This window comes from Metopolophium dirhodum, chromosome 2 (assembly GCF_019925205.1).
Source record: "Metopolophium dirhodum isolate CAU chromosome 2, ASM1992520v1, whole genome shotgun sequence".
NCBI classification, from domain to species: Eukaryota; Metazoa; Arthropoda; class Insecta; order Hemiptera; family Aphididae; genus Metopolophium; species Metopolophium dirhodum.
In genome coordinates, this window is record NC_083561.1 from 12418905 (window position 1) to 12437077 (window position 18173).

An 18173-nucleotide genomic window follows, 5' to 3' on the forward strand; every position below is an offset into this window, starting at 1 on the left:
GAGAGATTTAGGACTACGGATCGGTGTTGGCCCAACGCACAGACACAAACACTAAAAGGAGCAATAATATTATTTAATAAAAATCCAAATACTATACAATAATTTGCTTTATTTCAACAAATATGTAATACATTTATATTTATGTATAGGCGAACACTAATATTCATAATAATATTATAATGAAAAAAAAATATATATATACAATTTTGACATATTGTTAGTAGAGTATTATAATACCAACTGTAGGCTTAAAACTTCTGGTGGGACGGTTGTTAGGGGAGGGGTAGGTGGGTTAAATCCTGTTGAACTCTCCCCATAAACACAGTTCTAACGGTGAGGCGATGGAAAAATATGAAACTCGTACACGAGCCGGGGTTTCGTCTATTTTTTTTTGTGTTTTGTTTTACCTGACAACTGTTCACCCTGCTGGCTGACACACAAATTACACACGCTACGCATTAACCCGCTGCAACAGCGATCGGTTAGAAACGCGCGTTGTTATTATACATATATTATTATTATTATCTATTATTACGATAGTTCGACCATATTATAATACACTTTATAGCCCGTCCAAATTCCATTAGTCTCCACGAAATAATACGTTTTTCTAAACGGTATAGTTATATTATGGCTATATACAACCGATCGTTTATATACATTTAGATATAGGTACGTTAGAACACTTAAAAGCAACAAACCCTCTTTACATTTTTTTGTTTCTCGAATAATGTATTAAGGTGGTAACCACCAGGTCAACGTGACTCACACGCCAATAACAGTCGTCGTTTCTGTAAAATAAGATTTTTTTTTCGTTTTATCAAAATAAATTATTATAAGTACCCCACGTGTTATTACCGAAGGTATAGTCGAACGACTGGCGTGATATTATATATTTACGTCCGTATATTATAATAATGTACATCTAGGGTACCTCTATAAGCATGCCTCGGGGTAAAAAAGCAATGGTGATTTTTACATTGGTAGGAAATCCGATAGGAATAAATAATGACTCATTGACGATTTCTGACGAGTATTATAATATAATATTCCAAAGAGACGACAATAATTTAGATATCAGATATTATATAGGTAGAATAAACCCGCCGAATCGAGTGGAAAAAATCTAGTCCAAAACTGATCGGGGTCGACGGCCCCGGACGAATGCCATCATTCTACAATGTTAGGCCGATATAACATGCGCAGACGTCATGTACAAAACTTTACACGTATAGGTTTAACCTAATAGCTTTGAAGTAAAAAAAAATATAACAATATTATATTATATTGTATAATATACAAGATGGGTGCGTTTCCGACGGAAAAAAATCGCTACAGACGCCGATAATCGTAATACCTGCCTACACACACACACACACACACACACATATATATATATAATATATCAACTATGTACTAAAAATTATGTAGGTGAAATTTTTTTTACGCGCGGTATGGGTGGGGGGGGAGGTGCCTTTATGCGCACAGGGTATTCACCGTCTGCTGCAGTTCGACGCGATCACGTATACACGTTACAAAGACTCGAGTTTGATTGGTTTTTTTCTTCCATCGTAATACACTTTGTCCCGTCGTCGCTGCGGCCGATTATTATTATTATTATTATTATTATTGTTGTATTATTATTTTTACTGTACGGTACGCTAAACGGCATTGTGTGTTTTGTGTCCTGCGAATTTTAATTACCGTCGAAAAAGTCGATGATGGGTTTGAAAAGAAACCGCCGCCGTCATCATTCCTCCGTCCGCCGCAGTCCGATGGGACCTTGCAGCAGTCCACCGCGCGCGCCGGTGCCACAAGACGACGCGTAAATAATTTATTAGCCTATTATGCCAGATTAGTGTAAATACATATAATAATAATAATAATAATATTATATAGAGATTTTTTTTCTCCGCCGAACCTCTTTTTTTTTTCATCTATATACTCTCATATTATATTATACACACACATATTATATATATATATTATATTATATTATATTATATATTATGATACGCGCACGGCCGTTCTATTCGTTATACATTTTTATAATGCCTTTTTGTTTGTTCATAAGCTTCGTGTAGCCGCACATACACGCAAACACACGCACACACACACACACACTCGCACGCACGATAAAAGAACTGGAATAAAGAAGAACAAAAGAATCCCGCGCGTTACTATAAAGAAGACTGCTGCTGGAAGGTAGGGCAGAGGGTTCGAATATATATATAATTTAATTTTTTTATGCTTAGGTTTTTTTCCCCCGCAGTGTACAAGTATGTACACGTATATAGTGAACACGGCAGAAAACGTCGCCATCGCCGTCGCGGTCGTCGTCGTCGTCGTCGTCGTCGTCGTTGGCAGAAACGGGTATGCGATCAGAGTAGAGTCTGGTGGCTGTGCGAGATTCCGCGGAAGGAAAGGAGAAAAAAAAAACAATATAATAATAATATTTCGTGTATACATATTATAATAATATAATGACGTATAAATAGTAATCGTGTACACGCATATACATGTATAATATAATATATACCCAAGTATAATACTGTATGTACGTATTAGGAAAAACATAAAGACCAGGATGTTAATTAGCTCAATAACCGAAATAATAATAATATAGTGTACAAGCGTATACGGAGACTATCGCTCGCAGAATGTCCTTCCCGTGTGTTATTATTATAATAATAAATAATATTACCCATCGCCATAATAATATTATCATTGTACATTATAAGAATGGCACGCATGGTGCATATAGGTACGTGTTATATACCTATTCTATGATATGCACGTGAAAACCATCTGCGACCCAATACAGGTGGAACGGAACCCACTCGTCGTCCGACTGTAATATTCTGGCGCGAATGTACGTACGACGACGACGTCGTCCACAAACTAATAAATCGGTCGCGTGTGTTGAACGAGTTAAGTTTTTTAAGTGCCGGGCTTAACCCTCTTTGGTACACACGCATTTATATTATACCGCACAGGCGTGCACACTGGGTAGGTACATATTTTGTACTTAGCAACAATAATGTCGCGTCGGTCGTAATTCTTACTGCGTGAACTAATCGGTGTGCAGTATTCACCAGAAAAAAAAAAAAAAAACAAATAAAATTTACCACTTTAAATCTTTATCGGGGTCAGGGATCTTGTAGAAATGCGTATTAGGGATACAGACGAATTCCAACCGTCTCTCCTCTCGTGTGTATTATTGAAGCAATCCTTCACGTATATCTGTTACCAATTCGTATTATTTATAAACATATATAACTAATAGTGTAAACCGTTTTCTCTGATTTATTATAATACGATCCATCATCCTATATCAACCATAATAATAATAATAATAATATGAGATTGTCCGCGTTCCGAAACCCCATTTGTATGTGTAATAATATTATTGTTATATTATACGCATTTAACTCGGATATTCGTCGGTTTGTTTATAACACATCAATGATAATAAATAATTTAATAAAAATGTGAACAATTTAAGTGTATAAAAAAAATAATGAAACATTATACTTAGGTTAATGAAAAAAACGTAACCGCAGCAGTGTGAAATGGCAATAAAAATAAAAACGATCATAAAAGCCTAACACCAATAAAAATTATTATTATAAAATATAATAAATTAATCACATTGTTTAACAACTATGCCCAAGACACCTGTGATCGTTTATTTATCCTATTTACAAAGTTTACGAGCTTATACAATATTATACTATATTTGTGAAATAGAGCGTTCATTTACCATTATTACCACAGAGTACTTCCGTAATTTATTAATTTACTCAGTGAAGCCCAAAAACCGTCCAAAATCGTACTAAGTACTTCCTCACTGGTAGTGTCAGACATAATTTATTATTAGATATTCATCCAGGCAAGATAATATTAATATTATTTAACTAAAGTGAAATTATATGATAAGAGATTATGTAAATGAGATATAATTGACAAAAGTGTTAACTGTTAAGACATTTTCCGGGTGAAAATATTAAGATGATTTATGTAAATTAGTAAAATACATATTTTGTGTACAATGAAAAACAAAGCACGTATCAATAACGATTAACGACATGATAAAATGGACTCTATTGACGCTGAACTTAAAATAAAAATACTCTTTGGATTACAACATACTATATTATACAACAAGTACCAACAAGTATCTACCTATAGACACAAATTATTGGAGATACACAATATGTTCATACGTTGACAATTATCTGTAGTTAAAGATAAACAAATGATTGTTAAAATACCAGTTTTTAATTTTAAAACCAAAGTAGGTATATAAAAATGTTTTCTATTTAATAATGAATAAATAACAATTTCGTTATTCTGTTTACTAAGTTATCGACCAACCAATAAGATAGTTATATAATACATAAGAATCGTCCACCGTGCAAACTTAGAAAAATAAAAAAACTAGACTATATAATAATATTATGTCCATTGACACTATACTGATGAGTGACGAGTTATTCTTAGTGAAATAACTGGTATTTATCATAATTTGTCCCCCTACGAAAATGATTAGGTATTGAATCAAAATAGTTAGATGAGTGCATTGTTATTAAATTTTTTTTTTTATTATCTACTGGCTACTATTACCGTGTTATCCAGTTGTATTGCGTAAACCTACTTATACACTCATACGCAAATTGTGTATATAAATACATAAGTGTCATGTGTGGGTGGGTGGGTAAATCGAAATAATATAAATAAAAACATTTCACCGGAAAAGCCATGAAACGAGTCGGAACGAAATTGGTAACAAACGGGAAACGACTACTTTGGGAGTCTCGAATGGAATGAAGCTTTTAGTACTTTTGTCAATACGACGGCGAGTGTTTCGATTGCAAAACGTATGATAATATTTGACGTAAATAAGGATAATAATAATAAAAGAAAAAAACTGCTGCCGACCTTTCACGTTTACGTATAAACAATCCAATCTAACATAGACAGTAAATTGTCGAATGCTATAATAAGGGATATCCATATCGCACGGAACGCATTGACCTAAATTAAACGACGGTATAATGCACAAACAATGTTATTTTTTAAGAAGGTATTTTATCGTTCATAAAACTTTCATTTTTTTTACATTTTTTTTTATGGAACGGTCATAAAAAAATTCCACCATAAATTATTAATTGCACACAAGACTGTAATAAACAACATCATGATAATGCGAGTAGATCATATATTCAGATATTTTATAAATTCAAGAAACTTAGGCAGGCGAAAATTATGAACTATTACACAACTTTTAAAATATTTGATATGCGTACTATACTGAATATTGTATATTACGGGCGTTAAAAGTGATACGCACCCGCGCTGTGAATTCGATACCAAGGGATTTATTATTTATCATATCACACGAAACAGGATTGCCGAATACATCTGTACGCAGTGTAAATTAATTTTCTCTGGTAATAGCGATCAAATTAAATTTGAACACTCCTGTCTAGACGAGAAATAAATTGATTTACCCGCATACATCAAAACACAAATTATCATTATTGTGGAGTGTATTAATAATAATATGACGCTTTGAAGTAAATTGTTATTGGCCGTAAAAGTAGCTTAGACCGTACAATTATACACATTTTTATTGAATAAAAACGATTTACCTACTAATTGCAGAATTTTTCTAATATAATAATATTATCATCACATTATGTGCGCAATAAAAGCAACTTAAATAATAATGTCTGTACGGCATTATAAAAACTGCACCTGCAGAACATATAAGATAATATCCGAGTAATAATTTATTAGTGTCCTTTTCTCACTACTCCGGACGTTGATTTTATTTTTTCAAATTTTATTAATTTAAAAGTTAAAACGCATATTATAACATACATTATATTATAGACTATAGTACTTACGCACATATTGTTAATATTATATTTTCAACATTATTCCCATAATTTTTATTTATACACAAATGGAGTTTAATACTAGGTAGGTATCTAATAAATAACCATAGTTCACTATTAATACGCAGACATTAAAATATGACAAATACAGGAAAATTACTTTAAAAATAAGCAATAATTTTTTTATAGTTTTTAGAAATATTTTTTGATACATTTTATATTATATTGAAGCCATCAAAAACAAAATTTAAGTTTTTAAGTTTTTACTTTTTTGAAAGGCAGCAATTTTCAATTTATTACTCCTATACAGAATATTTCTCTGAAAATTTCAATGCATTAAAATCAAATTTCGAACGAGTACATAGTTTAACTTATATAAGCTATAAGTATAGGCATTTAAAGTTGGATACGCTCATACTGCACTAATATTTTGCGGGGTACCCGTACAGCATCATTCCGTTCATCCAAGTTTTAAATGCTTATAATTATTATAAGCTATAACAATAATGAAATACTCGTTCAAAATTGTATTTTATATAACCTACCTACTGGAATTGTCAAAAAAATATTCTGCTTTGTTATACTAAATTCAAAATGTATAATATGTTGCAGTCAATTAATTTTTCAAACATGATTTGGAATGACTTAAAATTGTCTAGAAAGAATTAATTCCATAAACGTAAAGACTTTTCAAGAAAATTAGGGTGTACTTTTACAAGAAACATTCTGTACCTATACCTATATTATATTTATGATCGCTTATACACTGACGATATACGTCTGCTGTTTTAAATAAAATACCTACGTAGTTCAAACTTCAATATAATATATATATATAATACACATTACACACACACGCCAATTGGCAATTACTTCCTATACCTACATATTTTTTTATTATTTTTCGAAATAGATAATATAGTGTATAGTATGTGTATAATAATTTGTTTTCGAAAATTTACATGGTATATATTATAAATTATTATTATAGGTCGTAGGTCTAAATACCTATATACCCGTGTATATAAATGTATAATATAATACTACGGTCACTCGTTATTATATTATAGTCATATGTATATATATATATATATATACTATCCCGTTTCCGTCGATAAAAACGTTATTCAATATCTTATTAAAAAAAAACGCATGTACCTACCTACCTACACACACACACACACACACACACACATATAGGATATTATACGACGAGTATAAAAACGTTTTGAGGAGCCGTAGGTTTAATGTAAATATTTTAGAAACGATTATAATATATAATAATATATATATCTACCGATGCATCGATGTTCAATGTGCGTTAATCAACGGAAGCAAAAATCGATCGAGTTAATTATTGGTTTTTTAATCTTTGGTGGTTCGTATTTATAACTAAATCGAACGTGTTCGGACGTAATCGTATACTGTAATTATTATACGCGCATGTATATAGTGTGCGCGCGCGTATATAATAGGTAGCTATAGTAGGAATAATAATAATAAAATACCTACTGCTATGACTTAAATATAAAATAATTTTATTTCATCGGCTGCTGCGTTGTTATTATTTATAAATTCGTTTTATATTTTTCCGTTTTGAAAATCAATATAACATGTGTTGCGTACTATTTAAAAATAGTGGAAGACGACTCGAAATTTTTTTGCGTGTGCCGATTAATATCACAATATCTACCAATATAGTGTGACCAATGTATGACCTATAACTACCCGTGTGTCTTTGTCCCGTGTATTATCATTTTCTACCTATTTTCGGACTGGATCGAGTCCACGGGGACTTGTATAAAAGACGGCGAGCGCATAATACGTGTCGTGAGATGCCGCCAAAACAATCGTACCGGTGGCACCAATAAATCTCCAACCCTTTTTCCTCTCCCCGCGCAGGATTTGCGAAATCGATCGGTGGCGCACCGCCGCTTTCCGGACGTATATGACACAACGACTGCAACAACGACAATAATAATAATAATAATAAAAGCAATAATATCATATCGTTTTATAGGTACACGGATAATATAATAATTATATTGCACTGCGTGTGATTTCCGAGCGCGGCGGTTGCGGTGGCGGCCAAAGTGTAATATTATTGAAGAGAGCTGCCGGGAGTGTTATTAATTAACAGATTAAATCGCATCGATTAAGCGTTTAATCGTTGAATAGATTTTTCGTTATTATTATTATTATCGCCATCGCCGCAATCAAACAATCGGGCCCGTCGCCATCGCCGTACGTGATTTAAACGGTATAATATCATCGTATTATGTAGGTACCTGCCCGTTCACAGACACATGCATTGTACATACCAGCTGTATAAATCAATCGCGTATTTGTTTGATTTGTATTATACAATGTATATACACTGTGTACCTATACATAGGTACACGATCGTACGATCAGTGGCGCTTGTTCCACGAACGAGTATATAGTGTTAATTTACCACGACGATATGTGTATACAGATTTTTGGCGTCATGGACACGAGACTTCGACATAGGCATCAGTGGCCACGTGTGGCAGGGATGAGGGAGATATATCCCTCCATGACTTTTTTTCAATATTTATAATAATTAATAACTTTATATTGTTTAGATATAAAACGGTAACCATAAATTATATTTTTAATCAAATAGTGTTCGTTAAAAAATCAGCCATATCCCCCTCTCCCTGATGATAAAATCATTTGACCACCTTTGTTAGATATATTATAATTTCGAACGAAAATTCTATATAACTGTTATTTTATCGTTTGTGTTTGGTATCAAGAATTCTTCTGAGTGGTAAAATTGCTTGATATGAATTGATTCCCGCTATTTCTCAAACATTTTATAACCAAACATATCAATTCACTATATAATTTAAGTGCTCCGATTTCCCCAAGTCCTGCAAAAGCGTGAAGGGAAATATTTTAAAACTATATAGCTCATAATATCACCTTATATAATATTATACGTTACGTCCACAACGACCACAACTCACATGGTTTACACATTACTCAATCCAAAACTAGGAAACACCACACAGCTAGGACAGTATAACCAACCTATACATCCTAATATCACTTAATTATTAGTAATTGGTAGGGCTAACATCTATACCTATTGTATTTATATGTTTATGTATATAACCTATGGTTTTTTTTTCTGAGTATTATTGGTGTTCACTTCGTATTGATAGATAAAAATGGTCCATTATTTTTGCATTTCTTAAGCACAATGAGTATTATTAGTTATTACATACTAGCTGACACAGCAATGCGTTGCTATTGCAAGGTTTTGTGATTGTGCGAGCAGTATATTACCAGGTAGGCAATCTACATGCGGTAATACTCTAAAGTATCAAAACATGCAAAAAATTGGTCCACCGAAACCGTGGTTCGAACTCTATACTTTCTGTACTAAAACAAACAGCCTAGACATATCGCGTTAATAATAATTATTATTATTATTAAAACCAATTGCAACGATTTATAAATAATAACAACAATAATAATGTTCTCAAAATCCCTGTTTGAGAACTTCCCTGGGTTGGACCTCTTATTTACCCTTTTTTTCCGACATAATGTAGTCTATATTCTTCACCTGCAAGTTCTAATCTATCTCTATACCAAATTTCATAGCGATCGGATGAACGGTTTGTATATACGTACCTAGTAAAATGTAGCTCCTCGATGCTTGGAAGTGCATTTGACCGTTTTTCAACCGATAAAATAAATATATATATATATTATACTACCTATATAGTATATATGTAGTTTAACCTAGGCACGATGGATGATCAAACGTCGACCGGAAAAAAACAATCCATCACACATCGCGAAATTATTTTGATATTCTACATGCTGCACTATATACCGTCTGCGCTGCTTCTAAACTATATAGGTACTGCAATATGCCTATATATGGGCTATGCTGAATATTATTTATTCGCGACGTCTATTTCCGTACATCTCATCGAGTGTCCCGGCGATATAATTTATACAAGTGAATTCCGAAAGAAAAAAAAAGGTGAATACTGAAATTCGTATATAAAAAAAAACTCGCCAGAGGAATGTTGCCAAAGTTATTCCGGGTGGTGTCGTCTAGAAGAATATTTGACCTCAAACGAGAGACATTTCACGTGGGTATGCTATTGGCGTGGTTAGGTAAACTTACACAAAAAACGAAACTGAGACAATGTCAACGTCATAAGTGTATATAAAAATAAACATTTAAACGTATAAATATAATTAGCGATTAATTAAATCAATCAATCAGCTGCTGCTGCCACCCGCTGCTGTGTTGCGGTTTCGGAACATCGTTGATTGTTTTGTCTGTTATAATTATTATGCTTCCCAATAGAGAGGTTTTTATTTTATTAAATATTCGGCCCGGTGCCTATGCCTGAATTAGAAATATATCTTAAAATTATTTTTCTGTATACATTTTAAATTGTTAGCAATTCGATAATCAAAAATAAGGGTCCTACATATTATATGACAACGTACACTCGTATAAGTAATTTTCACAGACCAACATTAGTATGCTACACACAAAATAAGTCTCACGTGACGCGTGGGCACGTGCAACTATGGGATTGAATTGATCGGTAGAAACAAAAAAACATTGTAAGTACCTCTACATACGTGAATTTTGTTATTTCCGCGTCTATGTTTAAAGGCCATTAATTTTAACACGGTTTATAATATAATATTGTATGTTCACTGTCATTATGCGTAATATTACGAGCACGGTGAATCATTATGGAAATAACTAGCGGCGGACACAGCTGGTATGAAATCTGATGGTGGGTGGAAACTTCTAAAAAACATACTACCTACTGAGAACAATATCTGTTCGTATTCTGTTTTATTTAATTTATCGCGTTCAATAATTAATATATTAAAAGCCGTTATTCTGAGATATTATTTCATGTAATAATATTATATTAAGGAAAGGTTGATGGTCTGAGGGATTATGGGCGAGGCCCCTAGGAATCCGCCACTGGAAACAACTCGCGTTCAATCTCGTTCCAGATGATATCATCGCACTGCGAAATATATGTATTTATAGGACGAGTAAAGAGAGTTAATACCATAGACCTTATACTTGGTATAACTAAGTATAAGGTCTATGGTCAATACCTACTTACATGCACGCCCATGTCGGTGTTTCGATATACTATATATATAACACCGCGGTCTTCGGATGTTCTTACCGGTGGGCATAAGTCATGCGAATGCGCGATAAAATTACCTACATATCATACAAATACGATTTGGCACGTGACTTACACGAACAATATTTAGAAACGTTCAACGAAAAGGTCCAAACACCCGTTGGCCGTCTTTAGCAGACTCGCGGCGCTGCACGCGTTTAATATGCTCTTAACATGCGCATACATCCGGGCCACAGGTATCAGCGATCAGCCGGTAATCTTACCTATATATTATATAATGTGAGCATTATATTATTATATACCTCTTTATGTACGCATATTACCCACACTGATATACACGTCTTCCCCTCGTTATAATATATACGAAGATGACGTAAATTTATCGCCCGAGTTTGAAGGAAATATTGTAAAATCTCATGCCAATACATTTTTATGTCGTGACTGTTCGGTTTTTATTACTATTATTATTAATATTATTATTTTATATACTAGGTATATATATTATATCATTATATACGCGGTATACACGACGCCGCCGCCGCCGCAACATTACAGCAGTGGCAGCAGTCTGCGGATACCAAAGGTCCACGTACCTTGCAGCTCTCGGTGTATATGAATAACGTTGTCACAGAACGTCCTTGGAGAAAAAAATACCGTCAGTCACCTGTGTAATAGTAACAATATGTGTACGCATAATATGACCTCTGTACGTCTCGTCTTGTACCGGCATAGTTCTTGGATATAAATATTATATCGTTGTGTAAGCCAACGTCAATAATGATCGTATATTTATCTTATCCGCAATAGAACGAAATCGCGGCAAAGCACTGCTGCAGCCTGTTATATAGCGCGTGATTCTCGCGGACGAGTAAATGATAAAATAACATGATAATTATATTGACCGCATCTATATAGGATCACTTTCGAAATTCGAATTTTTCATGATAATATAGATGTATGTAGACTGTGATGTTTACGATGTAAAATATTTTTAATTTTGTCCAAAGCCCATCGTGTATTAATTGAGCACGCTGGTAAACTATTATAATAGTTGTGAGTGAGATGTATATTAACGTATTTTTTTCGAACAACCTATTAAATAAAACACATAAATTGTGCGTGTACGTCCGATTTTTCAGTGAGCGTATTATATTATATATTAATATCAGTACCTATAGTAGGTACCTATATTGAACGACCCAGAAGGGAAATATCACATGTTATAATATCCTGCTGAAATATGTAAACCAGTCCCACATAAAGTAAAATAGACAGCTTTTTATATTATTCTTTTAATACGTATTCGAGAGACTTCAACACATGCGTGGCACATATATACATATACGCACGAATCAAATTATACTACGTGTGTTATATATACCGATAAATGATCATAATTGTTTTTTATAATTCATTGTAGTGTACACTCCCGCTCGCTCGCGTATGTGTATGAATGTGTCACCTATAATAACCATGTGAACATTGCACATACCTACCTTAATGGAAACGAAATAATGTATCGTAAAAAATTAAACTGTTGATACCCTGCGAAGTAATAGCATAAAACATTACCGTTACTGCCGTAAACGTTTCTTCTCATTACGGCGATCAATAATATTATAAAATATATTATAGAATAAGGTACCTATTCAATATGTGATGTATTCCTATATAATATGCGGTCAAACGTTAAGACCATATCATTTATATATTATGTGCGTAGACATTTTGATTATTTTTTGTGTGATAAATTTGGAACTTATTTGTGTCTGGTTACTGTCATTATAGGTATAGTAATAATTTCTGAATACTCGAAAAACCGAAAAAACTATAATTAATCACACGTATAATATACGTGTGTATATTATACATCATATATTATAATATTATGCACGATGTATCACGCATTAGACGATACACATAATATTATAAATATTCTGTTACGTGTTTGTACATGTCTTTACTGCTCCACATACGTATAATGCATATAATGTGTAGGTAAACTTGAAATCTCAAAAACGCCCCTCAAAATGCTAACTATAAAAGATGATCAGAAGATATAAGCCCCGGGAATACTCAACCTTATGGTCTCAGAGCAACCAGTCGGTATTAGTCATACCCACTGCACTGCAGGACAGATCATGGAGGGCTGCTGTACCTATCACAGGTAATATTTGTGAAAATATTTACTTTATACCACACGAAATTTGTTCAAACTTGCAGTACACGCATAATCAGATATACATCCAACTATACATTGCTTACTCAAAGATTTACGTTTTATCGCGCACCATCTTATTCTTTAATTTTATTTAAAGACCCACAACAAGCCTAGCTTACGGAGACAATCATTTATATATAATGCCAAATTATAATATGAATAAATATTTGTAATTTTACATGTATGTATACATTTCTGTTTTAAATGAAAACAAATAAATAAATAATAATAATTTAAATTCTAATTGAGGAACTGTACATTAGCCAATAGCATAATAGGTTCAGAAGGTCTAATGGTCTATGATTATATACATACTATCGTATAATAGATGAAATATTTAGTAAGGCACTCGCAAGTTTATTAGGTAGGTTAATATTGATTAATTAGTAATTAAAATACTATTAGATTAATATAAAAAACGTAGAAACTACTCGTCCGAACTTCTATTTAGATAAGTACATCAACATATTTTGAAAAAAAGAGTCTGTGTGACCTGCTTAAGGTACTCCTCACAATTACCATAGTAAAGTAAAGTAAGTGTAGGTACTATAATAATTGAATATTAATAATAATAAAATATGGTCTTTGAGCTAAGTTAGATTAGGTTTTCGATTAGGTATATACAAACTAAAATGGGGACGAACATTCTATACTGAATCGCGCTGTATATTTCTCTGGGATACGATTGGACGACATTAATATTACACTGGTTACGTTTGGTCTCAGACATCGCGTCATAGTCATACACGTACTCGTGGTATCAGTCGAGTATTTTGTTCTGTAATGTGTTCGCGTTACGTTATACTGCAACGACCATTAAATAGATTTACACGTAGGTACTTCTATCTACTATGCTATTATATTGTGTATATATAGGTAAGTACTACAATTCCGGTGCGTGCTATGACATATCCACGGACGTATCTATATAATGTAACAACCGCCAACCGTGATATAATAGCGACGATCGAGATGACGATGGTGTGTAATTATTTAGGACGTATTTTTATTAAGTAGCCGCACATGAAACCGGTTTTAAAGTTCAAACCATGTAGGCACGGCGATTCCAAATTCCTCGTGGTTAAACTATATACGTCAATATAGACTGTCTGCTTTTATCGTCTGATGAAAATATACACATTATAGTCACGCAGGCGTCGTGTCCTCGTACCTAGGGGTATCGGCCTCAAACGATTTTTTGGTTCCGGACGAAAACTTGCAGCGTGCACTCGATTTCGCCGAAAAACTACGCGTGGTGCGGAGAATTCTTAACGGCACGAAAAACTGCCAACGCTTCGGGTCATGCGACGTTCGCGATTCAAATAATAATAAAAAAAGAAGAAGAAGTGGGCAATACGAATCAGACGCGAAACGGCTTTTGAATAAGACACGAAGTAGATGCGAGAGTCGAGAACCGAATCGTCACGAGCAGTTTCTTTCCGGAATCGTGGAAACGAGTATATTATTATGAACGGAAAATGTCAGAGGCTACATCGGCGGCCGCGTTGACGACGGCGATCCCCGGAGAATTGAATATATTGAAAGTGTATTTTTATTTTTTTGTTTCGTGCTGTTCAACGTAATTGGCTTTAACGACGTTTGCCTACTAAGCAAAAAATATACGATCGTCTTAATAACGTCGTAGTGTGTATTTGTGGACTATACGGCTGTGGCGGCGGCGGCGGCTGCTATATAAGACAGCGGATCCCCATAGTCGAATAAATATCGGGCTTAACGACCGCGGTTTGACAACCAAGTACCCGGTGTCTGTGATAGTATAGCGGCTCTCTGGGGGGTTAACACACGCACGAAAGAAGCACTTACTGACTAGAAAAGTTTTTTTTTTCATTTCGTCTCCCCCCCCCCCCCATCCTCTTTCTCTCTCGCTAGCATGCATACACGCACAGTCACTGTTTTCGTCTCCCCGTCTCGTAATGTCTTCGTAACCATATCGACAAAAACCTATGTCTTAGAACGGGTCGACGTCTCTCTCTCTCCTGTTGTGTGTTTTCCTCTCGTCCCCATCAACACGACCGCGCGTTATATGTTATCGTCGTCGTCGTCGTCGTCATCGTCGTATAGTCGTCGTTTACATTACACACGTCGAAGCCACACGCCGGTCGTAAAACACAATATTTTTCCCCTCGTCCGCGCATAAAACGGTAACCATCCGACCGGCGTATAATATCAATATATCAATTCGTATATAGACGCACCAATATAATAATATCTGCACGCAGGTTGTAGGTAGGTACATATATTTTAGTGGCAACGTAGAGATGTAGGTACATAATAATAATATATAAACAACTCGCCCTCGCACGATAATACTATAAAGCTTTCCCCGACACATTTTTCGGTATTTTTTTGTCTTCCACTCGTTTGACGCTTTTCGATCCAATACTGCAATACACGTTTCTATAAATAATATATTGTGTGCTGCACATGCACTCGTGCGTGTATACCGTTGCGTGCGAGGGTGGTGAAAACGTGTAATTTAAAAATCAAAAAACACCCTATATATATGGAATCACCTTTGCGCCGAAATAGTTACGCTACACTTAACGCCAGTGTTCAAGAGTGTTACATCTCGTAGAATCGAAAATATTTATAAAGCACGGTTGCATGTATAGGTTTAAGTATAATACCTATATGTAATACGTACGCCGAGATGAAAGCACTTCGTCTTCGTACATAGGCGATGAGCGAGTACGTATACTCGTTTTTACTATTTGGCGCTTTCCCAGTGACAATATACCGCACTAGACCAGTAAATACATAATAACATGTATATATGCAATGAAATGGATATGAATATTGAATGACGTTTTCTCTTTGGAGTCGGGTCTACGAGTTGTTTTTAAAATGTATATAGTCTTTATATGGAAATTATGGACATGTATTCATAATAACTTATGAAATAATGCAACATCCAACGTACAAGTTTAATCTTTTATATTCGATCACATCTATTATGGTGAAAGGTGACTATATCACATCGAATAATAATAAAATACTTTATATAAGTTGTCTATAATTTTTAAAACATTTACCTACCTACTTAATATAGTATGCATGATACTCAAATGAAGGCGTCTCAGTATATGTATACATTTCGTATCAATTGTATTTTCAGGAACGGTTGAATTAAGTCAAGTAAGGTTAAGTGGTTAGTAGTGCTATCGTAGTATTCGTAGGTACACTATATAATTAGTATACATTCAGACTGCACACGCAGAAGCTTTTCACGGCAATCGACGACATTTCTTTTGAGGAACGCATAAGTTACGTTTCCCGTTACCAATCACGATTATCCGGTGATACAATAATATAATATAATAATAATTAATGACATTATACGAACCGCGCAACTTTCGGGGGTTGATGAATATTTCTATATAATCCCATAGAATGTGCCTATGAATAACTCGGCAACGCCCAAATTATACCATTGTATCTCGTGTAGTTTATACACACGCAGTCCGTATACCTATATATAGGTAGTCGCGTGTTCGGATTGGAGGAAACGGTTTACGCGTCGTACGACATTAAAGGCTCGAAACGAACGATGAAAAAATATGCGATATCTATGGCGGGTTAGGTCGTCGTCGGAGTGGTGTCTTGGGGTGTGTTTAATTTGGAAAAGTAGAGAAAATCGGTCGGCGGCGGTGCCCAACGATTATAGTATACACGTGCGCGGGACGCGACCAAATCATAATGCATATAGTATAATATATGATCGAGGTACACATAATATTATTATTATATGCATTTTAATAATATTACACACGATATCATTATATTATTATTACACTGAGGATATTATATGCACGCATGTGGAAGCTGCGTATACACATAGACGTGTATAATATAGGTACACGCCGTATAACTGGTCTTCTGCTCATGACGTCGACGTGCTGCTGCTGCTGCAGTGTGCTGTGTGCGTGTGCGCCTTCGAAATAAATCGATTTTGCCTAGCACGTCCGTCGCGCTCACACGTTGCACACACACAACAATATCGCTGGATATGAAAATAATAATATTATTATTATAATACCCGGTGTATCGACTAGGAAATTGGTTTGGTCCGCAACACTGACACACTACGCAACACGTACCTATCTTATATTATTACAATATAACCCGTCCGGGGGGGGGGGGGGGGGGGGGGTCAGACGACACGCCGACGTCTGTCGGACAGCCAGTTTTTGTTACGATCACTATATACATTATATATATTATGGCTACCTATATAATATTATAGACAGGTACGTATACATAAATATGTTATGATATGTGCGGGCATCGTATACTGCAGTTTCCAGGAACTCTGAGGAAACGGAAGTCGACTTCGGACTATGTAATCCGCGCGTCATTACATAGTCGGATCCGGATGTATAATATTATGTAGGTACGTTATTGTTTTATGTTTTGGCCTGTCACTGCGGAGACGCGTGTATAGTTAAGATTTCGAAAGTATACTCGCGTAAAGAATACGTAATGTATATATACGACTGTGCACGAGACTCGTCATCGTGTCTGCGGTGGACGTATATAGACACTGCCGAGGTCGCTGACAGAAATGTTCCAGAAAATGCATGTATAGGTATCACTCATAAATTATATTCGCTAGCGTTCACCTCTGACCACGGCGATACGCGTTGCATCCCGAATCAGCCGACATGACGATTGCAGAGTACAAAATCGGCATCGCACGGAAAGACCATACATATAGGTATTATACGAGTGTGTTCAAAATTGTATGAAAAATCGAAGCCATTTTCGAAATCCCGAAATCCTGAAAAAAATAATGTAAAACGTTTATGGAATATATAGAAGACCAAAATACAAAACGTTTAATCCCGTTTTGTTATCCTG